We start from the raw sequence: 25,766 nt of genomic DNA, 5'->3' as shown, positions 1-25,766 counted from the left end.
TTTCCCCCCCCCCCTTTACCGAGCCCGCCCGCCGGCGCCACCGCCCCGGGCGCAGCCGGCCCCGCTCCGCCAGCTGCGCCGCCCCGGGGCCGCGCCCGGGCTCCGGGCCCCCCCCCCCGTCCCTCCCCCGGCCCCAGGCGGCTGCACCTGCCCCCGCGGCCCGGCCGCCCCTCCCGGCGCAGCCGGTCCCATCCCGGGCGCGGCGGGCAGGCGGCGCTCTGCGGCCGGGCTGCGCTGGGGCTCCGGGGCGGTGCGGCGCGGTCTCTCCTCTTCTTCTTCCTCCTCCTCCTCCTTCTTCTTCTCCTCCTCCTCCTCCGCGGCGGCGGGCAGATGCGGCGGATCTTGGGCTGGCTCTCGCCCGCAGCGGGCTCCCGTCCCCCCGCCGCCCTCATGGACGGCAACGGGGGCAGCAGGCGCGCGTAGCTCGGTGAGTCCCACCGCGGCCGGTCCCGGGGCCGTCCCTTCCCCCAGCAGCCTGCCCGCACCGCGCTGCCGCAGCCGGGGATGCTGCCTCCCTCGCCCGCTCTCCTCCGTTTCCCTCTTTCCGCGTAAAAATCGACGCCCCCCCCCCCGCCCCGGCACCCCACGCGTGTTGGCGGCGGGGGCCCGGCTGGCGGCGGCGGGGCCGGGCTGCAGGGACCGGCTCGCCGCCCGGTTCTGCCACCTGCTCCCTGCGGCTCCGGCTCCCTTCGGGGGCTGCGGGAGCGTCGCTCCTGCCGGGATGGGGTTTGGGAGAGCGCTCCCCTGGTCGTGTCGTGGAGGGCGTCCTGCCTTCCCCTCTGGTAGGAGTCCTGGGCTGGGGGGGGGGGGGGGGGCTGCAGTTGGACGCCCAAAGATTTGTTTCAGGGTAGGACTTTGCCAGTATCAATCTCGGAGTTATTTTCTTTCAGCTAAATTGAATTTAAACTGACTCAGCGGTTGTAAGAAGCTCAGGGAAAAACGTCAGTTTGAGGCTTGTTTTCCTTACCTTGGGTTTAAAGACGTCTCTTTGTATAGTCGTAATGATTTCCTTTTGTAAAATAATTTTGTTGTGCTTTATTTACTCCTGGAATTTAACAGTCCTCCAAGACAGACAGGCTCGTTAGAGGCTGAAATAATCAGCTCCAAGGCACAGGCAGTGCCCTTGGTCGTAACAGGTGCAATGTGCATATTCTTATGAACAATGAAATGGTTTCAGCATTCAGGTTTATTTGTATGCTCTGCGTTTCTGTGACTCTGAAGAAATTGTCATGCTATGTTATGTCAAAGATGTCCTTACAGCGTGAGCGTGTCCATAGTACCTAATTAACAGGACATAGGAGCAGCTGCACAGACCCTGTCCGTCAGTGATGGCTTTAATACCCAGGGTATTCCTGGGTGACACCCTATAGCTTGGGGTGTTTTGGTGGCTTGTGTGAGGACCCACACTGAGCACTGGTCCATCAGCGATGCTCTGACCCAGCATGAAACACTGGGAGTTGAGGGGGGAAAGAGAAGTGCAGAGGAAGAACCAGTTGTGCTCAGACTGTATTCTCTAGACTTGATGGTCCTTTAATACAGTTCCCTGACCCCTGTGTTTTCCAAGCAGAGTGGTGGTGGTGGCGCATCTTGTGTTGTTACTGAAACCTAAAATACTGACACATATTCTACAGAAGGAATTCCCTGGGCAGGTATTTCATAGATAAAAAGATTGCCATTGTTTTAGTAGCTTCATGGGCTCCTTATTTAAGGCAAAAATCCAGAGTGATGCCACATTGGTAATTGACTTAATGGGAGTCATTCAGGAGTTAGAGCTGTAGATCAGAAGGAAATTAGACTGGAATTTAATTATTGCTCTCAAGCCAATATAGCACAAATGGTGTATTCCAGCCATCCTTACCCAGGTTCAGCTCCTGCTGTGGGAGACCTGTGCTCTGTGGTGCAGCCAGTGGCATCTCCTGCCTGGAGGCGTCTCTGCCCTCGGCACTGAAAGATGCACTTTGCTGGCGCTCTGCTTTCCAGAACTCTTTAAATCTCACTTATTTTGTTAGGGATGGGAGGAGGAATGGACTGCACGTGTAGGGTGGGGAAGGATGACTGGGTAAAGTGGTGACGATGGGGAGTGCATTCGTTACTCTCTGGCTCTTTATAGATTACAGCAAAGAAATGGTAGAGCAAAGGACGAGTCGAGGCTCTAGCCAAGGGAAAGTGCCTGGCAATGAAATCTGCTAGAGCTGTCCTCCTAGGTGGTGGTAGTGGAGACACCGAACAAAGCATGGCACCAGGGATGTCTAAGAGGTCTTCGCTTATTGTCAGAGGTGCTCTGAGAGTGCACAGGCTTGAGTTCTGCCTTGTAGCTTACTCCATCGTGACAGAGAGTGCTTCTTCCTCCAGGAAAATGGTGAGAAAGTAAGTCATGGTGGTGTCTTCTGGGGCATTCAGCCCTCTCCAGAGGGTTTCCCCAGTGGTGGGGTCTGCCAGCTCATGCTAATGAGCTGCAATAGCAGTGAATTTTGTGGTGTTCTGTAGTACATACAAACCCTGGAACAGTGAAATGTCTTGCAAAGGAGGTGGAGAAACAAACCCAGCATTTCTACTGCTGTGTTAACTTCCCTTGGACGACTTACAGCCTCACCCAGCGATGTAATTCCATCCCTCGTGGTTCTTGGTTTATGGCAGGTGAAGGTAGGAATACGCTTCTCCCTCTCTGAGACACAGCATTTTGTATAGTTCTAATTCAGCCAACCAAGGAAGGTAATTACCTTGTTAACCCTTTGTAAGATGTGACTGACACAGCTCCCTGTCGTTTATTAAGTTAAAAGCGGTGCGTGCTGTTAAAATACAGCACACTGCACAAAAAGGCATTAGTTGAGAAGGAAACTTTTCTATAATAGCATCAAGTCAGCTTCACCTAATGATGTTCAGTTGAAGGGATTTAAAGTGTTATTTAATCAAATTTAGGGCCAATAATCTTAAAGGATTCTTTAAAAATCCTTAGAAATAATTAGCAGCCTTATTTAGCATCTTGGGTGATTTAGGCTGGTGAGAGAGTGATTTGTCCTTTTCACATCACTGGTAAAGTGTGATGTTGCTGTGAGTAAGCTGGATAATGTTTACGGATCTGGTAAAGCAATGAAGCTTTGGATAGTGGCCCTTTAATTGCCTGAGGCTTTTCTTGCTGTACATGCTTGTTTAACAGAGTTTTGAAAATCATCTCTGGAAGCCAGTTATTTATGCTGCAGATGCTGATCTGGTCAGGGATATGTCCACGCTGCAGTCATGGATGTAGCTTGAAGCGCTCCGCTCTGCAGGAGCGTGTCTGTGACCACGTGGAGCTCAGTGCACCCTAACGCTGCAGGTACCTGCTCTGGCCTTGCTGAGCTCCCCTGTGCAAAAGGAGCGCTGTGTCCTTGCTCCGCTGACCTGATGCACCTGCGGGAAACGAGTCAAGGTGGGGTTGATGCAAGAGCAGAGACTTCTGGACACCCCGGCCAGTGAGCGTAGGAGACTCATAGCTCCAAGCCATTAGCTAGGCCAGGAGTTTAGCAGGATGTAAAAATGAGTTAGGTGTTTCAGATAGCTGAGAGAGAGCAGTGTGTGCTTAAAATGAAGAAGGTTTAAAGGGCAGTCCAATGCCTTTTGCTTAGTGTTGTTGCTCTCTGATACAGAGTTGGGAGAAGATGCTTTCTAGGTGCTGCTGATGGCTGCTGCGAGGCATGTGGTGTTTGTGAGGACCGGGTGGCAGTGCCTGCCCTCTGAGGAAGACCTTTTCTTTCACAGTAGACAGCTAATAAATGAAGGAATTAATAGTAGCAAATGAATTCATAATCATAAGTTTAAATCTGTGTTGTGAGTTCTTTAGTAAACTATTCTTTTTTCTCATTTCCTTGCTCAAGGTCTGCTCTGCCTGTGGAATAGTAGTTCAAATACTCTGGGGTGCTTCTTTCTAATAGCATTGCTTTGGTTATGTTAGAAATCTTTTGTCTAAGCAAACTCACTCTGGACACTTTTCCCACATGCAGGTTTTTTCAGGGGTGCAGGAGCTTAGCAGGTGTGTAGCAAAGGCCTTTCCTTTGCTGGTCAAATGTTTGCTTATGTCCTAAGTATAACTTCTGGGAATTTGTGTTTGTTTTGGAGCTGGGGAACACTTTTCTCTTTTACCCGCTTTATAGATTCAGAGGATTTAAGCATATGATTAACATTAAGCATGTAAATATTCTCCCCGGACTCATCTTTTGGATCAAAGGCAGAGTGCTCAGTATATTGAGAGGATGGAGCCCTCAACCACTAAATGCAGGGAGCTGATCTGCTGCTATGCTTGTCTGAAAAGAGTATATGATATGAGTACTTTGGATTTATGTCTGTCTGTGCCCCAAATCCCTCTGCTAACTGCTGTCTTGATGTTCTTTATCTACAAAGTGCTTACAAGCATTAACAAACCTTTGTGATGCTGCTGAGACGTGTTGTTATCCCTGTTTTCCAGAAGGAGATACTGAGAGAGTTTGGTGATCTGCTGAGCCCACTGTGGGTTAGGGACAAAGCTGGGCATTGAACTTGCAGCCTTTAATTCCCAGCCCTGTAAGGCAGGGACAGTAGCACATCTCTCTGGCAGTACTTGGTTGAACATTGCTATCTTTCACATGATCAGAATGCTCCCCAGATTTCCATCCCAACACAGAGGCTTCTCATATCATCTACTGGATCAGACTCCAATCCAAAATATGGTCTGTCTGCAGGAGTGAGCAGTAGCCTGTCAAGGGAAGGAATCTCAGAGAAAATTTTATATCCGTCTCGGCTCTCAGACTTGCTGGATGTTGCAAGGAGAGCTGCTGTCTCAAGACTTCTGTAGCTTGAATGGTCACAGCTTAGAGAAAGAGGGATTTTTCCATTTTCTTTCCTGTAAGTGCAGTAATTCTTCGTTTATCACTGATTTAAAAATACTGAGAATGCCTCTACAGAGCAGAGCGCCTGAGTCCATGCATATAAATATAGACACGCTAGGTGTGTATGCCTATGAGCTGGCAAATGAATCAGTTTCCAAATCTGAAGTTTGCGTAGTGTCACTTTGGGCTCTGAGCTAGTTGTTTTTTCTGCCTGGTTTTGTTTTGCTTCATTTCCTTAAGTTCAAATGATTTCCCAAAAGAGAATGGTCAAACTTCAAATGCGGAGGAACGAGCTTTGCACTGATCTGGCATGGCAGCGCTTGTCCCAGGGCAGCGTGGAGGTGAGAGGCTGGCGCCTGCCTCCCTTGCTGCTCTGCCGTTTGTCAGAAAGACCCTCCTGGACCGCTGCGGGATGCCGGGGTCTTGGGAAGCTGTGCTGGCCAGGCAGGCTTGTGCCGCATCAAATAACCGTGACAAAGGCAAGCTTCTGTGTGTTTCGAAGTTTCCCTTTAGGAAATGCGATTCATCAAAATCCGATGTTCTGTAGTATAAGGCAAGTGACAAATTTGCAACAGTTCTTGAGTTTCCTGCAGGATAGCCCTCTGGTGTACCTGCGCGTACAAACATGCGTAAGGAACAGGCAAGACGTACTTGGGAATTTACTACCTTTACATGCTTTGTGAATGAGCCACAACCATCCTGAGCTTTTTCATGTATATAATGGCATCTTTCCCTCTTTCCTTTTATCCTCTGTAGGGAACCTGTGTTCTTCTGAACTAACGTTCCATTCCATAAATGACCCAATCAGCCTTCATCACTGCTCGTTAGATCAGAAACTTCATTAGTTAATAGCAGTGCTGTTCTTCCTTTTTGTCCCTACTACAGCTAAGCTCATGGCATTTACAGACAGACTTGTTAGTCATTAATATTCTTTGTATTCTTCATCTTTGGCTTCAGAAAAGAAGGCCTTTCATCTTTTGCCTTGCTTTGTTTTTTAGAAGAAGCCAAGTTTGACTGGAGGAAAAAAAGAAACCAAAAAAACATTTCTCTCCTGCTTTCTTATAAGCTTCCAAGCAGTCTCCCCTGCTGACTTTGTACTTTCACAGTAGACAAACATTGACTTTGTTTCCACAGAATATAGCTGGTTTATTTTTTTCTTGGTTTACCTTTTTGGTTATGCCTCAGCAGCTTGACAGGACAGGATTAATTAGCAGTGACTGTCTATTTTGCTGAAATTCTCATTCTTGCCACAATTTTTCCATCAGGTTTATTGTACCTAAAGTCAAGTTGATGTAAATAGAACATAAGCATGTGTCTAAACTTAGAAAAAGTGTGAAGGGTTTCCCTGGTTTCGAGCCTAGAAGATTACTGTGATTGGTCCATTGATTCTTGCTCTTTTAAATAAAAGAAATCAAAATGCTAATACCCAGGAATGTGTTTTAACTCTGCCTACCAGGGGTGAAATATGCATGGGCAAATACAGTAATAAACCATGTTCCTCTGTTGGGGAAGGCTTTCCTTCCACCACTAAATGCTCACTGGTTGTAAATGGTCAAATGTGGAGCCTTTGCTAATGTGCAATGCTAACTGAAAGCAATATACAGAGGCGCATGGCATTTTATCCCTGTGATCATATGGAATCTTGCAGCTCATTTCTGAAGAGCAGGACCAAAAGCAAAAAAGCTTCTTGCCTGGGCTATGTGTTTTGGTTTTGGTATAAAAGTCACTTGATGTTTGTTAAAAGCTTTTTTGAATGTGCAAGTAGTTCATACCCATTCTGCTCAGGTTTCTTCACTCCTGGCTCTGATGCAGTGCATATCACAGTGCGATCATTAAGTGTGATTACCACATTTTTGACCTATTTAAAAGTCTCTGGCTGTGAAATTCCAAAGATTCTAATTTAAGCTATAAAACAGATTATTAATGTGCCGTCGCTTACACATTTCATGGCTCATTTCCTGATTACAGCAATTTTGAACGTGTACATATAGTCTGTTCCAGTGCATGTGTATAAACATCATATACCATGTACAGCCTGGTCATCTGGGCTTGGGGCTCACGTTCCACACATCTTCCACAAATTAAAGCAGATAGAAGAGAAAGTCATAAGTGCAAGAAGCTGCAACGTTCCACGTGGGTGCTGGTAAAAGGCCTGATGCTTTCTGCAGGGCTGGAGCTCAGGAGAGGATATAGGAATGAGGATCATGCGGGGTTATAGAAGTTGGACAAGAGAGCAGACTTCAGGAACATCTTCACACAGTCCCTTGCTCTGCCCCATGGACTGGAGAAGGTGCCCTCTGAAAGCCCCAGGGCTCAGTGGTTGTCCCTGGATTGCTGTCAGGGGACTTCAGCTGTACTAAAGCTAAAATACAGGCAAGATGCTACGTGTACTCAGTGGGTCTGCAGACAACAAAGATGGCTGTTGAGATCTTCCAGTCTTTTCCATCACTGCGTTCAAATCTGTTATCTTGTTCATGGAACTGAAACTCTGCAGAGTTTCCTTATCCATGTGTACAGAAAGAAGTTGGGGGTTACAGTTACATGGGTCACTTATGATTCAGCCATTAGGATGACACGATATGAAATAATTCATCAAGGTTACAGGTGTAACTGCAAACAGTGGCTCTAATAGAGAAATTCAGTTTGAAAGATTAAGAGCATGTGGAAGTGTTGTATAAATTATCCTATGAGCCAGTCACTGCATCAGGTCTGAATCAGCGAGGCACTTCGGTGCACACTTACATCGAGTCTACTCCTGGTAAGGATGTAAAGAAAAGCCTTTGTCTCACTAAGTTTCATAGGATTAGTTGTGTGCTTAAAACTGCATCCAGAGATTTTTTTTCCTGAGCTGGGAGCATGTGTAAAGTTAACTGTGTGGCTGGCTGAGTTTGGTGCCATGTTCCAGAGGGGCTGACCCTGCAGTCCCAGCGGCTGTTTCCAGCTTTCACATCTTTCAGAAAGCAGCATCCCTCGAGTTTCGGTACGAAGCCTTAAAACCTTTGTGTTGACTCTCCGCATACAGACTGGGTGCGCTTTTTACTTAGGTAGCAGCTTGTTCCTGTTCCCTTCCTGCAATCTAACTGCTGAAGCTGCTGCAAATCCAGTGGTTTTAATAGTTGGAGATGTTTGGGGGTCTCTAATGTGATACCCACTGTCACCTGGTCACAGACACAGTGGGGTCCTCTGTGTTTTTCTCAAAGGTCAAGGTAAGGTACAATGCCTATTGGCAGAAAAAGGAGGGGGGGAAGAAGGAAAAGTGAAAGACGGGTGAAGGAGTTAATTTGGCTTATTGACTTATCCTTTTGGGTCACGGCACATGATCAGAGTCTTGACCTGACAGAATCAAGTAGTTCTGTGCTGAAGTTGTTTTTGGTTTTGTTTGGAGTTGTTTTGTGGTTTGTTTTTTTTGTTTGTTTGTATTTTTAAATCAGTTTGTCATTTTAATGATGGTCACTGTGTCAATCACATCCAACTCAACCAAGTCAGGAGGCAAGCAAGGTTTGGAAGATCAGGACTTGAACTCTCTTTACTTTGTTCTTTTTAAAATACATTGTCATGAAAAACTGACATGTATGTTAAACCTGTAATCTTGCAGATACTTTAAATAGTTGAATAATTTGGGGCATGTGAGCAGTTCTTCAGAAGTCAATAAGGACAGTATCTGAGCCTGGATATTTGCAGATTAAGGCTACAGGCTGTTAGCTATTTAGCTATTTTCTTCCACGTCGAGTGCTTGGCTCTTTGGTCCTACATGAGCTGTGAGATATGGATGTCTGGATTAGCAGTGATTTTTATACAAGTTTGGCATGCAGGATGAAGGCAAGGTCTGGAGAAGAGCAAGGTGAAATGGGACCCTTCTCTTTCAGGACCTTGGGGTGAACTGTGGCGTAGCTGAACCACTCATGCCTCATGGACACAATATGCAAGAGGTGAGAACCAGGCAGTGGGTCCCTCCTAGAGAGCAGTGTTCCTTGGCGTTTTCTGTCCTGCTCCAAGGAAAGAAGATGTAGGGAGAGGTGCAATTAGTCCTCCCCATCTCCAAGCACTGCTGGAGGACAAGGTTAGCAGCCTCTCTCGTGGCTGCTGCTGTGCCAAGACCTGGAGGAGAGATTTCTGTTCCTCTCCTCCGTGGAGACTACCAGCGCAAGCCTTGTATACTTGTTCTGTGCATCAGGAACAGGATTAGTGCTTCTGTTCCTGGCATGTGCATATGTCAGGTATTGGAACAGGCTGCCCTGGGAAGTGGTGGAGTCACCATCCCTGGAGGTGTTCAAAGAACCTGTAGACATGGCACTTCAGGACATGGTTTAGTGGGCATGGTGGTGTTGGGCTGACTGTTGGACTCGGTGATCTTAAAGGTCTTTTCCAACCTAAATGATTCTATGATATGTTAAACAGCATTTCAGATGTTCAGTGTGTATTGCTTTAAAACACCAGCAATACAAACTTCATAGAGGCAGAGTTACTGCCATTTGTTACTTAGTTGCTGGAGATGATCCTTTGGATCCTTCTGTCTGTCTTCCAAGTGAGAAGTTGGTTGTGAGGCTGACTAAGCCCTGGTAGAAGATATCATTACGTTGTGTACACAGCTGGGAAAGCATCAGCTTGTCGTTTGCAGTTGTCTTATTTCTTAATGTGGTGTAGTAAATTATAAATGTACACAAACACCTACGGAGCATTTCATTCATAAGCTGCCAAACTGCAGTGTGTGTTTTGAAATTGCTGTTTTGGGGTATGTTTTTGTTTTCTAGGATAACTTCATTATCTGATACTAGGCATTTCTTAAAAATAAGTAGATGACATGAGAACCATGTATCCATTAGTGATTTTGCTAATAAAAATTTGGTCTTTTTTCATTCCATGAAAGACCTTCTGTGCAACAACCTTGTTCTTTATGGCACAGTTATTAGCTGTTACTAGGTCATTTCAGGAAAGTCATTATTTGTGAATTGGTGTACTGTGGGGCTTGGAAGCATGTGCCACAGTGTCGTGTAGGCCAACAAGTATTTGAGCATATAGCTTGTTAGGAAAATGTGCAAGAGGTTTGTATAAATAGGGATGGTTAGGACTAAGTCCCTCTCATGGCATTACTCATATGCCCCTCTCTTCTGGGGTATAGCAGTGCTAACAGCTATCCAGTTTGTGTATTAAAGCAAGTATCTTCCAAAGTGGAACCACAAATGACAGCAGAATTATGATTAAAGGGCCGTCAGTACTGATGGCAAGCCCAATGTAAAATACAAGTCTGGCTGTGGTTAGGAGAATGTGCCCATCTAATAAGCAGCTTAACTTGGTGTATTACTGTGAATTAGAAAGAAGCATGAAATATGTGATGTGAATAGTAGGCTGGATTTCCCTGTCACTGTGTATTTATGTTCCTGGAGCTGCCCTGGCTTTGCCAAGGTTACTTCTGAATTGCACCCAAGTGAATGAGAGGTACGTTTCCACTTCTCAACACCTTCCCTTTTATTATTTTTTCTTTTATTTGGAAACAGCAGTATAATTTCTGTTGTAGCCCTAGATTTGAAGTTTTCATATCAGATAAAATGCAGCCAGTAAGACTAATTGGTCCAAATGTTTTATTTTTCCTGATCAGATGCTAACTGCTACAACTTCATTCAACTCCATTAAAGAAAATAGGTGTTGTTCCTTTCTCATTAATGGGAGTTGGATTGGACCATTAAAGGCCAATTTTAGCAGAGATATTAGCAAATACTAAGGCTTGATCCACAGCGTTTTGCAGTCAATAAACCAGCAATTGCTATCTACACAATAGCAGGTCTAGTAGGGGTTTGAGTGTCTTTGAGATTGAGAGCGCTTGTCTTGAGTATCGCTTCTTTAAGTTTTCTGAAGTCGGTTAAATTGAGATAAATCCAGTGACTCGTTCATGTCTATTGGAGTTGCTCAAAATTTATGTTCTTCACTGAGAATAGACTGTGGTCTGCTGTGCTTGGATAGGGGAAATCGGGAGCTTTTCCCCTTGGACTATAAATAGCCTGCTGAATGTTTGTGTTCTAAAGGTGGTGTTCAACCAACCACTGAAACAGTATTTCCAAGTGCTTTAAATCACTTCCTAATCGTTTCTGTTACGGATCGCCACATTTTACTTTTTGTAGGCTCTTGCATGAAGTTTCCTTTTAACGTTGTTGTGTCTCTCTCGCCTCCCCTCGTGGCACGATTCTTCTCCTTCACAAGCCACTCCAAATATCTCAGTGGTATGCTGTGGAAAGAAAAGCCTATTGTATAAGGCTGTGTGTATGGGTGTTTCAGCAAGTAGCACAAGAAATCTGAGGTTCTTGTCTTGCACACCTTTTATCTTGATGTTTTGACAAGCCCCATTTAAAAACTCTTATGGCAAGTGATTTTTATGAGCACATGTGGAGAGGAATGTGTAAAGTGCTTGAGATGGTAGGGACTGGGAAGATGCATGACAACTGCTTTGTGTAAGATGATCTGTGTTCTGAGGAACAAATGGTGCATTGAGATGACAAATGGAGCAGCGGAGGTGCAGCTGGGCTGCAAGGGCTGTTCGATAGCAGAGGTACTGCTGAGTGGGTGGATGAGAGTCTTGTGCAGTGCTAAGAATAATAAAAATGCATTTGCTCTCAGCAGATGAAAGGATTATGTATGCTGGTCAATATAAACAATTTCCTGTTTAGGTTTGAGCTTTCTTATAAATTACTGATATAATTCTCATTGATTTAATTAAATCAGGTTCCAGGGTCTTGATTTGCAGAGTTTTCTGGTAGTGGTTTTATAACTAGAAGATTTTTAGGCAAACAAATGGCCTCTATCTCACTTGCTGGGTGGGGTGTCTGGTGATAATTAGTGCATTTATCAAGGTGTCCTTCCCTGTTAGAGACAGGCTGTTATCCACTTTTGATAGGGGGAAACAGAGGGACAGTGAGATTATAGGACTTGTATAGAGTTATGGCTGTCAGCGAGCAAAGCGCAAATGCAAAGACTTGAGGTTTTGGTGTCTTACCAGCTTGGGCTGGGAGTGCTGAAATGATCTTTGCGGTTGGCACTGCGGGGACCCGGTGCTGGTTTCTTGGCTTTCCACCTGGTGCAATGACATGTGCTAATATTGCATTGCTCTGATTAGTTTTGGTTTCTCACTTGAGTTTGAATGTGTGTTGGCTTCCCTCAGTAGATCGAGAAGGAATTAATGCTGCATTCTACTTAATTGTTCATCAACAGCTAAAATAATGACAAAACTGCTCCACCCCAATTAGTAAAGCAGCAATTAGGAAGACTTAATTAAGACTCAGACATCTGAAATCTTACTGCTTCCTGGGTCTGGGAATGCTGTAGCAGACCAGCGCATGCAGTGAACTTTGCTTAGTGTTAGCCCTGCACTAACGAGCAGAATCACTTGTTTCCTCATTTAGAAGTATTTGACCTTAAGATATGAAAGTAGGTCAAGGAAGTGACTTTTAAATCATGGAAGCTTGTGGTTTCAAGACGCACTTAGTCAATATCTGGATTTTATTTATATGTATGTTCTTATTTCTACTAATTACTTTGTCAAGTAACTAATTGAGCAAGGCCAGCTTAAAAGATAAATGACTGTAAAATCTTGGGAAGAAGAGAATGTTGTTTTCCTACAACAGGACCAGAGGAATTTGTACCCATAAGTTAGATTTGCAAACCTTCTGACCCTCCCACCATGGGTATTTTTTTCATAAAAACAAAGATGCTGTCAGCTCAAGTCACTGTTTCACCAAAAGGGTCGTTTACCTTTCATAAAAAATAATAAAGAGCTGTATAAATATTCTCCATATGCTGCTACTGGATTGTATTAGTGAAATATGTCAGTATTTGTGGTGTGTGCAGCCCCACGTTTTATGACACCACTTGAAAAATGCGAGACATTCATATGAGTTATTTGGAAGATGGTGACAAGACTATTTGACATAGCTGTGTCTTAAACAGAGCACTTTCAAGCATACAGTAGAGAGAGGAAAGCATGCGTGACCAAGTGTCGCCAGCACTGGGGTAGCAGACTTCAGCCCATGTGCTACTAGAAAGATGGCTATGGGGCTTTCCAGTTTGCTGGATTTGTTTTTTCCAGTGTGACTGAGTGCTTACAGGGACCAAGCAGATGGCTCTGAAGATCTTTTCTGCATGGCTTCCAGAGATTTGAAAGCAGGTTTTTTGACAGCTTATGTAGTATTGGGTCTCTACCATACCTAGTTATTTCCCATCCGTGGCTTTACTGAGCTTCTCGGATCATCTGCATGTTGCCAAGACTTACCGTAGAGCTCAGTAGTAGAAAGGTAGACACAGAAGAATCTAAGAAAGGTCATTTTTGACCTCTTAAGCAACTTAGACTTTCACCTTGTGCTGGTGTTGGCTGGGATGGAGTTAATTTTCTTCATAGTAGCTGGTATGGGGCTGTGTTTTGATTTGTGCTGAAAACAGTGTTGATAACACAGGGATGTTTTAGTCATTGCTGAGCAGTGCTTACATAGCCAAGGCCTTTTCTGCTTCTCACCCCACCAGTGAGCAGGCTGGGGGGGCACGAGATGTTGGGAGGGGACACAGCCAGGACAGCTGACCCCCACTGACCCAAGGGATATTCCAGACCATACAATGTCACGCTCAGCATAGAAAGCTGGGGGAAGAAGAAGGAAAGGGGAGACGTTCAGAGTTAGAGCATTTGTCTTCCCAAGTCACCCTTAACGTGTGATGGAGCCCGGCTTTCCTGGAGATGGCTGAACGCCTGCCTGCCCATGGGAAGCGGAGAATTAGTGCCTTATTTTGCTTGGCTTGTGCAAGTGGCTTTTGCTTTACCTATTAAACTGTCTTTATCTCAACCCCTGAGTTTTCTCTTTTACTGATTCTCTGCCCTATCCTGCTGTGGGGGGAGTGAGTGAGTGAGTGGCTGTGTGGTGCTTAGTTGCTGGCTGGGGTTAAACCACGACATGCCTGACAGTGTTGGCTACAGCACAGTGAACCCTTGTACATCTGGCGCTTCTCACACCTGAATGCAGCCGTTTGCACTGGTGACCAGAGCTGGGTTTTTCTGAGCCAGAAGAGCAGGGGTGATCAGGGGCAAGCTGGGTTTGGATTTGGGTCATGAGAGTATGCCACGGGTGGCTGAGGAAGAGGTTACCCCAGGCGCCCTTTCCTCTGAAGCAATTGTGCTATTATGCCCTCGCCATCCAATACAACAATGGGGACGATTGATATTAAAGAGCAAGGAGGAAGCAGCTTCTGCCTGCATCTTTTTATGATTATATCTAGTCCCTGAGCCTTCACTGTGTTATCTCCTTAAATCTGTGCACCTGACAATTTTGCTTTAGCACAGTTGAATGTATTACTGTCCTGGGTTGCAAAAGAAAAGCATGCACTTACAAGCCTGCCACAGGCTCCCTGGGAAGATTTGGAGTAAACCTCCCAACATGCAACTGGCCGCTTCAATTCTCCTTTTTCACATAGCTCTTTTTTTGAAGAGTGAACTATTGCGAGAAGAAGTTACTGTATGCAAATTTGAGATGAACCGTTTTGTCTTTCCAGGATTTTCTATTTGCATTGCTCAAAAAGCAGTTACAGTTTCCCAGCTTTGGAGTCTGGCTATGAAAAAGCCCTGGCTGAGGTCTGGGAGTGTTGATGCATTGCTTAGTGTCTCCAGGTACAGCATTCACGAAACAGTGGGTGATGAGATTGACAAAACCTGTGGGCAGATGATTTGTAGTGCATGCAGCAGCACAAAGTGGGGGCTCTTTTGGTTAATGACTATTGAACTTCTCCTGTCTAACAGCAAGTCGTATCCTGCTCTGCAAATGGGTGTCTTCATGAGAGGCTGAGCTGCAGACGGGGACTGCTTGTGAATTCATTAATTTGTGTCTGGGTGGCACGTGTGCTCCAAACAGGGCTCTGCTGGTCACCCAACAGTTGGTGTCATGCAATATGATTTTTTTTTTTGAGTTGTTCGGTTCTAATTATTCTCCTCTTGAAAGCTAAGGGTCTTTACTCAGTGCTGGATGCTTTTCTCTAGCTGCTCACATTGCATTTTGTACATGACAATATCCTCCTTTGGAAAGAATTGGTGTAATAAATTTGTGCACGCAGCAGTCCCTAAATTCAGCTCTATTTGTGGCAGGAGTTCCAAAGGGCACATAGGTCTCAGAAACATTGTGACTGTTGCATGAAATGGTAATTTTAATGCATGGAAGATAAGCTTCTGATTTATTTTTATTAGTGCAGATGAAAATTACTATGATGTTACAAGTAGGGCGTAAAATAATATCTTTAATCTCATTCCATGAGGAATATTAACTTCAAATTTTGTATTTATTTTCTTTCCTGAACAACTGTAAAATGCTTAGTATGCGACTTCAGCATCTGTTCTATCATGTTTATGTAGGAAGGTTTCTCTTTTTCTTTTTTCATGCTCATAACAGGAAAAGCACATTTTCATTTCTGTAGTGTTTTATGCAGCATAGAAGTTGAGTTCCTTTGATCAGGAAAGAGTCTCAATTTTTAACCAGAGCACAGAAATGTGCATTTATCTTAATGGACAAAAGCACACTAGGAAATGCTTTCGCAAACAGGACACTGCAGGTGACTTCAATTTAAAAACCACCCAGACTGAGAAATCAAACATTTGCTACTAGCAAGAATACCCAGGCAGCCAGGGCAGGTGGAAGGGACTATTTCTACTCTTGTTTTCCTTTTATCACCTATGGGTGAGAACCAATATGGTCCTGAAGACGTCATAGATATACAAGTAGCTTCTTGGAAGACTGACTGTAAACTGAGGTTCTGGGGAACATCCAGGTGCTTGCGTCTCCACTTTGTTTCCCCAGCTATTTTGGCACAAGCTGCAGGGAGGATAAGCCCTTTTGTAGACTTCAGACGTATCCTGTCTGTGACAGGTTAATCTGCTGCCCGTGTCCGCGCCTCGGGGTGGTTGACAGCATGAAAGTAGGCCTGGAAATGGAAGGTAGTGCTCCTCCCTACTGCTGTTTCAGGGGTGGCATGTTATAGGAGATCAGGGGCATGATGTGTCCCAGCTGCTATAGCATACCGATGTGCTGTCCTGCTGCTGTACTGTCATAGTCATTCTGTTAGCATGCAAAATCTGTTAACTGATAGCACTGGCCGTGCCAAAAAGATCACTGAAGAAAAAGCGATGATTTTTCGTAGCACGGCTCAGCCCTCCTGCTCTGAACGACCAAAACAGACGTAGGTAAGTGAAGTTGTGAATAACTAATACTGAATGGTTTCATCCCTAGGTAAGTTAGCAAAAACATGGTTATAGGCAAGCCAGGACTTCGTACCTGCATATGAGAAGGGGAATGCGTGGGTTTGTGTCATGGTCCTGTCTCTGACAGCTGTTGTAAGAGCATTAGGCAACAGTGATGTTTCAATGAGATTAATTGGTAGCCTAAATAGCATTGTGGGGCAAATAGTAAAAGGCCTGGAAGAGAACGTTAAAGGATTCAAGTATCACTTAAAGTATTAACAGAAGATGCACATGTAGGTATGTGCATGCATGTGTGTAATTGGCAATGCAAAGCCTTTGAATTGGAAATCATTGGTACAGAAATACAGTTAAGGTTTAGAATGGATTTGGTTCAAACACCCATAGGGAAAAGTCAGGGTATTAAAGCAGTAAAAAGATGTACTGCAAGGCATTCACTTCTGTATCAATATATTGATTATACTGAAGGTGAAGTGTGCATAATTGGGTGTTCTGGTGGGAAAGGGAAATTTATTTTGGGGAATGGGAAAAAAAAAATCACTGCTGTAAGAAATTACTATTAATGCTTCTTTCTGAAGATCTAGAGAGTGTTCTTGTGAGTTTTGCTCTGTGTTCCAGTAAGCTGGGGACTGTCCTCTGTGTGAGGACAGCTATGCACAGTTTAAAGGTGAAGAAACCGGTGTGGTCTAAGACTCCACAGGTATAAGAGAAGGAAGGTTATGATGTGAAAATATTTATAATGGCAAGGAATTTTACACTGCTAAAGCGACACTTCTGCTCTGAATAATTTACCATAATAAAAGTGAAGAGTTTGGCATCCTGGTGAGTTGACTTTGGCTGTTTGCAGTGAGATTGCTTAGAGAGATGTTCCTGAGGAGGTAAGGTTTATGCTTGTTATTCCAGAGAATAACTTGAGTAGTCTTTCTGTGTCAGTAGCACATAAACTCGTAAGGATTATCATCCACTGGCCTTGGGAACAGCCACCTGGAGTGTGTGGTCAAGATGGTGTCTATCCCAAATGACTTACCTGCCTAGGAGCCCACGGCATGAATTGCTGGTGAGCATCCCTTCAACTGGGCTGAGAGCCGTGCTGGCTTAAAGGTTTTTGTAGGCAAGGTTTTGGGAGGAATTTGGAGGAGGTTGCTTTGGGAGTGTTACAGGTTGAGCTGGGGAGAGTCCTTATAAACCACACTGGTCTTGTGGCTGGTCTCTTTTCTGTTGGCTTTTAGTGACACCCCTGAGATCTCTCAGTGGGTTTAGGGTGTCCGGGGAACTGCGATGGAAAGCTGCTGTGTTTGTGTCCTCCAGTGTGAGTGGGAGCGTGTATCCCATTTGTGGTCTCCACCAGTATCTTGTGCTCAAGCCATGCACTCGCCCACTTGATGATAACGTGCAGGTCCACCATGGACTTCTGCATAGTGCTAAGGATGCTCACCCTGTCCTGTCCATACCCCACGATGCGGCATGGTGCCCAAATGCTCAGCTAACCACAGACAAGCCAGCTCACACTGTAGTTCACTGTTGAAATAAAAGTACACTGTAGTCCCTGGGTACTGAGACAGGCTGAGAGATGTGATGTCTGTATGGTATACTGCAAGGTACAGAGACAGTTTATGACTTTATACTACAGAGCGTACACCTGCCCTGAGGGTCTTGTATTCGCAAGAGGCAGCTCATCCCTCTGTCTCCTGAGCTTTTGTATAAACTAATTGGCCCAGCTATCGTGTTTTCTTTGGCTACTAAGTGCTAAATCTTTGACGGTACTAATTCCTTTAGGAGATACGACTACATTTAAGAATTGCTTGGTCTCCACTTGCAAATACACTACTTGTATTCCTGGATGAAGATATTCTTGGAATACTTATTTTAGTGTGAACCCTCCAGTGGGCAATCTTTTATTCCAGAATAATGGGCCTTTGTCCAATTTAACATAATGTACTTTGGAAGTCTGTAGTTTGTTGCGCAGGAAATGCACTCATTTACCAAATCTCATTAATTAACTGGCACCTATTTAAGGGAAGTTTCTTCTCTCTTGCGGTGTTTAAAACATCATCTGTCATGAAAAATAGCTCTTTAGTTTTTTAGAATTGATCTTTGATTTTACAAGTGATTACTTCTGCATATTAAAAGTAATTTTTCTGCTGCTTCTTGTTAAGAAAAAAGGACCTCAGCTTTGAGAATTACAGTTTAAGCTGCTCAGAATTGTGTGGCAGCTCTGTGCTTGCTGCCAGGAAGCTGTTACTGTGCTCAGGACAGTGCGTCTCTGCCGTTCGATGTAATATTCTACGTGATGAAAAACTAAAGTAGCTTTTTTTTTTTCCTTCCGTGTGTAGCCCCCACCACTTCTGGGCAGCACAGGATTAATCTTCTGGCTGCCAATCTACAGAGCCTTTGCCCAAATCAGACACCTAGCAACGCCTGCACTGCACCAACTGTATCAGACAAAACTCATTGCCTTTCCTCAGCGGCCTTTATCAATATAACCGAGCAAACGTTTCTCCTTGGCCACCTCATCTTTGTTCCTTGCCTTGCTTCTCTTTGCCATTTCCAGGTCACTTCCCTTGCCTTTGTCAGCATGTTTAGCATTGCTTCATGTAGGCGTTGCCCTCGGGAACACCGTCATGCATACTAAATTCACGTCTGGGACCATGGCATGAAGTGCCCCATCCACTCGGGAGCAAGATATATCCATAGGGAAGAACAGACAAGCTGCAGACCTTCTGGAGGTGAGTTCTCTGCAGCTGCAGAAGCACATTTGACTGTCCTGCTGGTGTCAGGGTGCTCGGGTGGCCCTCGTACAGGTGGGTGCACAGCTTCTGCCATCCCTGGCTGCTCTGACTTGTCTTCAGTGGTGCCTGAGCCAGTCTATTTTAGTAATGCAATTATTCACATTGAGTGTAATTAATGAGCCACAGAGCAATCTACTGGTGGCTCCAATCAGTGGAATTACTCAGAAGGATCAAGATGAGCTGCTTTTTCTGAAAATGATGCTGTCATTCGCACAGAAGTGAGTTCAAGGAAACCCCATTCTTTATGCAGGGTTTGTTGTGACCTGGAGTAGCTGTTCACATAAGCCCTTGTCTTGCCATAATGTAGAAGTAGGGGTCTGTGTGTGTTTGGGAAGATGTGGGTGCCAAAGGTGTTTGCCTGCAGAAGAGCTGGCGCAATAACCTTACCAGAGAGAATATGAATAGAGGGCTGCAGAAAATACTGCAGCTTGCTTTCTCTCTGCTGGCAGTACCAGTGCAGTGAGTAAAAAGATTGTTTCAATCGGGTTTAGTTGGGTGTCTCTCTATGACAATGTGGACACAGCTCAGACTGCGATAGCCACCTGAGGAAGGTGATGGAAGTTTGTGCAGTTGTCCAACAGTGAGCTGCTGTGACTGGTACCTGCTGGCATGAGCCTGCTGCCCCCATGCAAATGGTCCACATACCTTCAGTACCTAACCATGAATACATGCTGGGTAGGTGAATCCTCTTGCCTCTCTTTCACATGTGCTCTTTCTTCCAAATTACAAAAATACATGGAGGATTTCAGGGTGGGAGGAGGGATTTGGTATGAAAAATGGCACTCCTCTGTGCTTGGCAGGACTTCATCCAGGCTTACAGCTGGTTGGAGGGGAGGCCAAATGTGCACCCTCAATTTGAGTGTGCCTCTCAGCACAGCTGTGGGAAAGTGTCATGCAGATTGCCAGCCGCATGCTGTGATTTTTTTGTGTGCATCTCTGCATGTACTGGTTGTGTATTATTCTGCAAACCTGCCTCTGTCTGCCAGCTAGCCCCAAAAATCCACAACTTTGTCTCCTCTCCCACATGTGCTGGATGCCACTCGCTCACCAAGAGCATGGCTTGAAGGTTTTACCCATCCCATGAACTGATGCCAAAAGGGACAGTGTCTTTCCTCATTTGGAGCTGTGCATCTCCTCCCTCTCCCTTGCCTCGGGTTTGCAGGTTGTGTGGCTGATGGGAGTGGACTCCCTGGGCTCATCCTGTGGGCAATGTTCAGTTTTGATAAGGGGCAGAGCAGTCCTTGGAGGGTTTTTTACTTCTTGGTGTGTTAATTTTCTGCTAGATCAGCAGATTGAACAGAGTCACCCCACTTGTCTGCCAGTTGCTGTCTCTGTTGCAAGGAAAGCAACAGGCAGCGGTGGGAGAGCAGGATCTCTCCTTCACGCTGCGCATGGTCGCACCAGATTATGTTTAACATCCAACTGCTGTCTTACCTACTTACTGCTTACCTTGGATCTGCCTGCAAATGGAAACGGCTGAGCTTTTATATGATTATTTTTGGGTTCTGAGTTTCAAAATGCAGCCACAAATAGCTGTTTGGCTTTAAAAAGCTAAAATGTTGTGTGCATGAAGTCATTAATTTATTGTCAGGCTCTTACGCTGATCGGGGTAAGTGAGAATCAGATGATGGGATCCAAATACTTCCAGGCTTTCAGAGACCTCAGTTCCCAAGTCAGAGATTAGGTCCAAATGTTCGTGGTTATCCTTCCCAAAATGCCTCATCCCACAGGGTGTAACAACCCCCTGCTCATCTTTGGGCGCTCGGCTCAAGTTCTTGAGTTTAGTTCCTGTCCCTGGTCATCCTGTGCTTTCCTGCAGAGGTAAGGGGAGCCAAAGCTGAAGGTATTTTTTGAATTGCCAAGGCCCTCTGTATTTTGCATATTTGAAATCTAGCTGGGGAGGAGGGTTTGTTCTACTCCATGTTACTGTTATTTTAAGGTATTGTTTTGGGGGTTTGGAGGGTTTTCATGCTTTATTTTTAATCCTCACAATAGCTGTTATGTGATACAGAAAACCTAATCCAGTCTTGCTGCTCAGAAAAACTAAAGGGGTATATGAAAAATCTTCAGTTGGGTCCTGTTTTCCAACTTAGTCCAGATCCCTGATTTGGGAGCCCGAAATATGTACGAGAAGGCCAAAATGCACAAGTAACTGATGTCTCCATGACACCAGTCTGTCTTGGAGCACGTCTCTGATGTTGCATTGATTTATAAGAATAAGCGTGGTAACGCTATGGTATTCATTGGCAAGAGGGTTAACTTCCTTATGGCAGCCTCTCTGCAGGTTTTAGGCACCAGTTCAGCAAAATACAGAACCATGTAAGCAACCCCATCTCTGCTGGATGGGACATTTATATGTTTACTTAATTTTGAGCACATGAGTAGCCTTATTGGTGTTGCATTTTGAAGCACACATTTAAATGATTTACTGACCTGGGGCCTACAGGCAGATGTGAATATTAAAAATGAAAATTTAGGCATCCAACCCAGATTGTGAAGCTGAAATACTTCTTTTCCAAGGCAGTCTTGGGGATTTAAACAAACATTTTCCATTAAGATTAATGGAAGATACATGCCTTAACTCCTGTAGACTGCTTTGAAAAACATCAATCAAGTGTTATAGTATGAAGCCCTAAATGCTTGATGTCTTTACATTGCAGTCTGCATTCTCAGCTCTGCAGGCCTTGTAACATCTCCTGGTCACTGTTTTGCATCAGGACCATAACTGTCCATACTGCGCTGTGTTGCCAGCCCCTGCAATTTTATCTTTAGTTTCATGGTACTTAGTTTTATCTTAAAATCACAATTCCTAGTCATGATTCACAACAGTACAGTCTCAGTTTCTATTCTTATTTCTACTTGGCGTGTGTTGCGGAGGGAGGTGGACATTTACAGCCTTTAAATTCGTGAAGGAAGCACTTGAAACACTTGACAGCATTAACCATAAGCGCTTGGAATCCCAGAGGGAATATAAAGTTGATAGACTTGTGCGTGCGTTTTTAACTCTTAAGGTTTTGACATCGGTCTCCTGATCAGTGGGAAGCCTGTTTCATTGCTGTGGAACATCTGATGCCAGCGACCCGGCACACGCAGCCTTACAACCTCCCCCGCATATGCATCAACCAGACACGCGTGTTGGGAGACTGGATCGGTCCTGCTGTGTTTTAGCGTGTGCCACAGTTGTACAACTCTATTCCTTGCCTTTCTGGAAAGTACTTACAATTGTTCCAAGCTCCTCGCTCTTCTTGATGCTCTACCTTCTCTTCAGTGGTGCTTCAGGGATCCCAGAGAGGTGTAGCAAGTGTAATTTCCATGTGCTATCTGTAGAACTGCTCTGGTTTTTTGGAAGTAAAACCGTGTTTTCCTTCAACTCCGCCTTTTGTTCGTAGGCATCGGTGCTTGAGGCAGAGCGTTTCATTAAAGATTTATGTAAAGCAGGGGCTGGTCTCTGAGGCAGGAGGATAAAGCTGTGCTCCAGAATGCTAATGCCGAGCTGGAGCAGTTTGAGATGTGCATAATGCAGCACCAGTTGGCACAACGCAGGGTTTCATCCGGGAGAGGGAAACTTGCACCATCTTTCTCTGCCACCCTGTAACTTTGAGGTTCATTCACATTTTGGTTTACGTGAGGAAACGGGAACACCCTGCAGGCAGGCCTTGCCAGGCACCCTCAGCGTGCACAGGCTGGGATGAGCGAAGGGGTTTGGCTCTCGGAGCTGGGGTGGCACTCAGCAGCCCAGCCTGGAGCCTGCCAGTACACTGAGCTGAAACTGTTGGGAGAAAACCACAACCATGTCATTTTTTTGTTCTCTTTCTGCCCTATCCTTCCTTTTCCAGCTGGCATGAGCAGGATAGGGAGGTGAAGCTCAGCTTATGTTTCCTTCACTGAGATCTCTCTGATAACTTCGGCAGTGGCTGAAATGTATGGAGAATGTGCCTTTTCTCTGTCCCTGGTTCTCCAGTGCTGTCCTGGTAGGATGTTTGGGAATCCAGAGAGTCTGTCCAACATGGAGACACTTGTGAAAATCCACAAGTGCATCCGAAAGCCTTAGTGTGGGTAGCTTCATTGCATCCTTGGCAGTTGCTGCAGCTGCGGTGCTGCTGGAAATCTGACTTGTGGAAGAAAGCCCTTGTGTTCGTACAAAGCTGTGAGCAGGGACTGTCCCAGCCCGGTGCACAGCAGCCTGTGCAGAGCCCAAGCAACCTCTGTCTGACAGCGCTAAGTAGAAATCTAACAGCATATGAAGCTTCCCCTGGGCTTCACAGCTGCACACAGGAACCTGCACGTACTTTTTCAAAACAGTGTTGTTTACTGTTCGTGGCAGGTGCAGCTCCTGTTCTCCGCTTTGCGGGCAAAACTTCTTCCTGTAAGGATGCACCCAAAGCTCCCAGGGACTTGCTGTCCTTCAGACATGTGCATTTATGTATCACTGAGCTGTTTATTTCAATGTAAAGGCACGACAGGAAATGGGGTTTGTATTCATGGAAATGTAATTATGTATGTTGTGTAAACTAACTAGTAAAAGTAATTCTGGAACTCAAAACAGGACAAGATTTGAATACTTATTAACCAAAACAATGGCGGTTGCTGTGTACCTTGGAATAAACACCTCTCTGTCCTATAGGAAAGGCTGTAAGTGTTGTTCCATCTTCTCTATAGCTCTGGCAGCCGAAAATGACCATCCTGTAGACCCAGCGTAGGAGGCTTTGGCAAATGCAGTCTTGAATTCTCTCTGCTGTATGGAAATCCTGCAAGTTACAGGATAAAGACTGGAACAAGCTTGCCTGTGCAGGCGGTACACTTCCAGCTAATCTCCTGAAGATAGGATCTGTGCGTTCCTTTGAAGTCATTCATGGAGAGCCACGATAATGTGGAAATCTCTTGGACTGTCTCCCTCTGCCCGGCAGCTCCAGCTGGGATCAGAGGCCAAACTGCTGCACTGAATGTGTGAGAGGGAAATGCTGCTGTAGGAGTCTGAGCATGCAGAGGGTGGTGGGTGGCAAGTGGCCTTGTCAAGGGATGAACAGGGTAAGGTTTGATTTGCAAGCTGAAATATCAGCCAGAGCAGCGTAACAGCATGGGTGCGAAATAGCTTTCTGAGTCGGAGAACCCAAAGATAGGTGTGTGTTGCAAACGCTTCTTGTGGTGTGAGCTCCCAGCTTGCATCGCCTGTACAAAGCAATTGTGCTGCTTGTCACTAAGGCGTCAGATCTCAGGGTTGAATTGGTTTCACTTGTTTCACCGTGTACCTGAACTAATAGAACAGACCGTGACTGTCTCATTTGCGTTTGTTTTAAGGTAAGGCTCTCCACAAATTGGAAAGTCCAAGTCCCAGTCCTCTTAACATCAGTCATCTTCATGGAGGATGCCAGCCACATGTGTGTATTTTAACAAGAACACACCTGGAGAAATACCCTCAGCTGGTCTTTGCTCTGTGTTTGCCAGAGGCGGGTAAAGCCAAGCTGATGGCTTTTGTAAGAGAAAGTTCTGAGAAACTTTGAATTATTCTAGCGTAAGTCAACTTGGTTGCTGTGTGAGTAGAGCTGTAGAGAAAGATTGGCCAATTTTATTACCCTAAGCAAGGAGTAATTCTCTAGTTCTCCTAAACTGTGGAATATGAATTGAAAAAATCCAAATCTATTTCTGTATTTTTGTGGTCTCCATTTTTGGCAGTGCAAGTGATGTAGGGCAGCTAAATGTCACTTGCCTTATCTGCTGTGTCTTCAGCAATGAGTGCAGGCAACAATCAGCTTCCAGTCACTTTCAGCAGCTCTGCAAACAAGCACTGGAAATGGCTTTGCTGATGCTACAGACAATGTCGGATCTAGAAATAACAGGTTGGCAGTGATAAGTTGTTGTTTCCCAGCAGCTTTGGAGGACAGGGTATACTTGAAATAAATCTATCAGGTAGGGTTTCAAATTGGCCAGGGCTGTAAGCAACAGTTTATTGAGCTTATTTATGATGTTGCACCTAAGACATGAAATGGAGAAATGTCAAGTGCTTTCAACACCAGCCAGTACAATTTAACGCCCCCTCCCCCTTGCTTGCAAGCTCTCTTTTGGCTTCATGCCGGAGGCATATTATTGTAATAAAACACATTCACATTCTAGGTGGTAAATGGAATTTACCCGATAATTAAAACTACAAATAAAATAAACTCATTCATCATCATCTTCATTCCCAGCGTAGCTTACATTCTTAGCACTATATATGGTATAAAGATTGGCTTTTTAGCTGTTTATGGCGTAATGACCAAATCCATCTGTGAGAGTCTTGGGAATCGAAGCTGAAGCAAAACCACACAAAAGCTAGATCTGAGCAGTTCCCTTAAATGATGTTTCCGTGGTCTTTTCTCCTGTATTTGGACTTCGGCCCAGTCTGAAGCCCATCTTCTTTCCAGACTGCTGGTTGTTACCATTGTACAAAGACAGAACAGCCTCAAGTTCCTCAGCTGAGTAACCATCTGTCTGCCCTCCCACACAGACACCTGAAGATGACTTAATATTGAAAGAAAACAAATAATTTAAATAGTTTTAAAACCTCAAATGCATCTTTCTACAATCTTGAAAGTTTCCAGTGTGTTTTTTCATGTGTTAATAGGATAGATACATTCTTAGGGGTAAAGCGTACTTGTTACATTGAAATAATGGCATTCAGTTTGGTAGAGTATTCTTGATGCCTTGGTTATACGTGCACTGAACCTGGCATGTTGAACATGGGTCACATGGACATGCACAAATGAATATTAGTTGGATTCTGTCCTGAGGGCCAGCAGCCCTTCTGCAAACCTGGGGACAGGGAAGAGAGACACGAGATCTGCAGTCTGTTTAGCAAATCATGTCTCTGCAGTCTTACTGAGTAAAGCCTTAGTAAGCAGTCACATAATCCAGTACAAGTAGCATGATTGAGCACAGCAGTTTCTT

At 45.0% G+C, this 25,766-nt stretch overlaps 1 protein-coding gene across 1 annotated transcript in view; it reads left to right on the top strand.

The window, feature by feature from the left end:
* The first annotated feature begins 313 nt into the window (after positions 1-313).
* The window catches only part of RASGEF1C (RasGEF domain family member 1C), a 77,946-nt gene continuing 52,493 nt past the window's right edge, over positions 314-25,766 (top strand). The window contains exon 1 of the mRNA XM_075056565.1: positions 314-427. The gene's annotated coding sequence lies outside the window, so the exon portion shown is untranslated. The remainder of the gene's footprint in view (positions 428-25,766) is intronic.

The sequence above is a fragment of the Buteo buteo genome, chromosome 24, assembly GCF_964188355.1.
Source record: "Buteo buteo chromosome 24, bButBut1.hap1.1, whole genome shotgun sequence".
NCBI classification, from domain to species: domain Eukaryota; kingdom Metazoa; phylum Chordata; class Aves; order Accipitriformes; family Accipitridae; genus Buteo; species Buteo buteo.
Note: the sequence above shows the minus strand (reverse complement) of the source record. Positions and strands in the feature narration are given on the sequence as shown.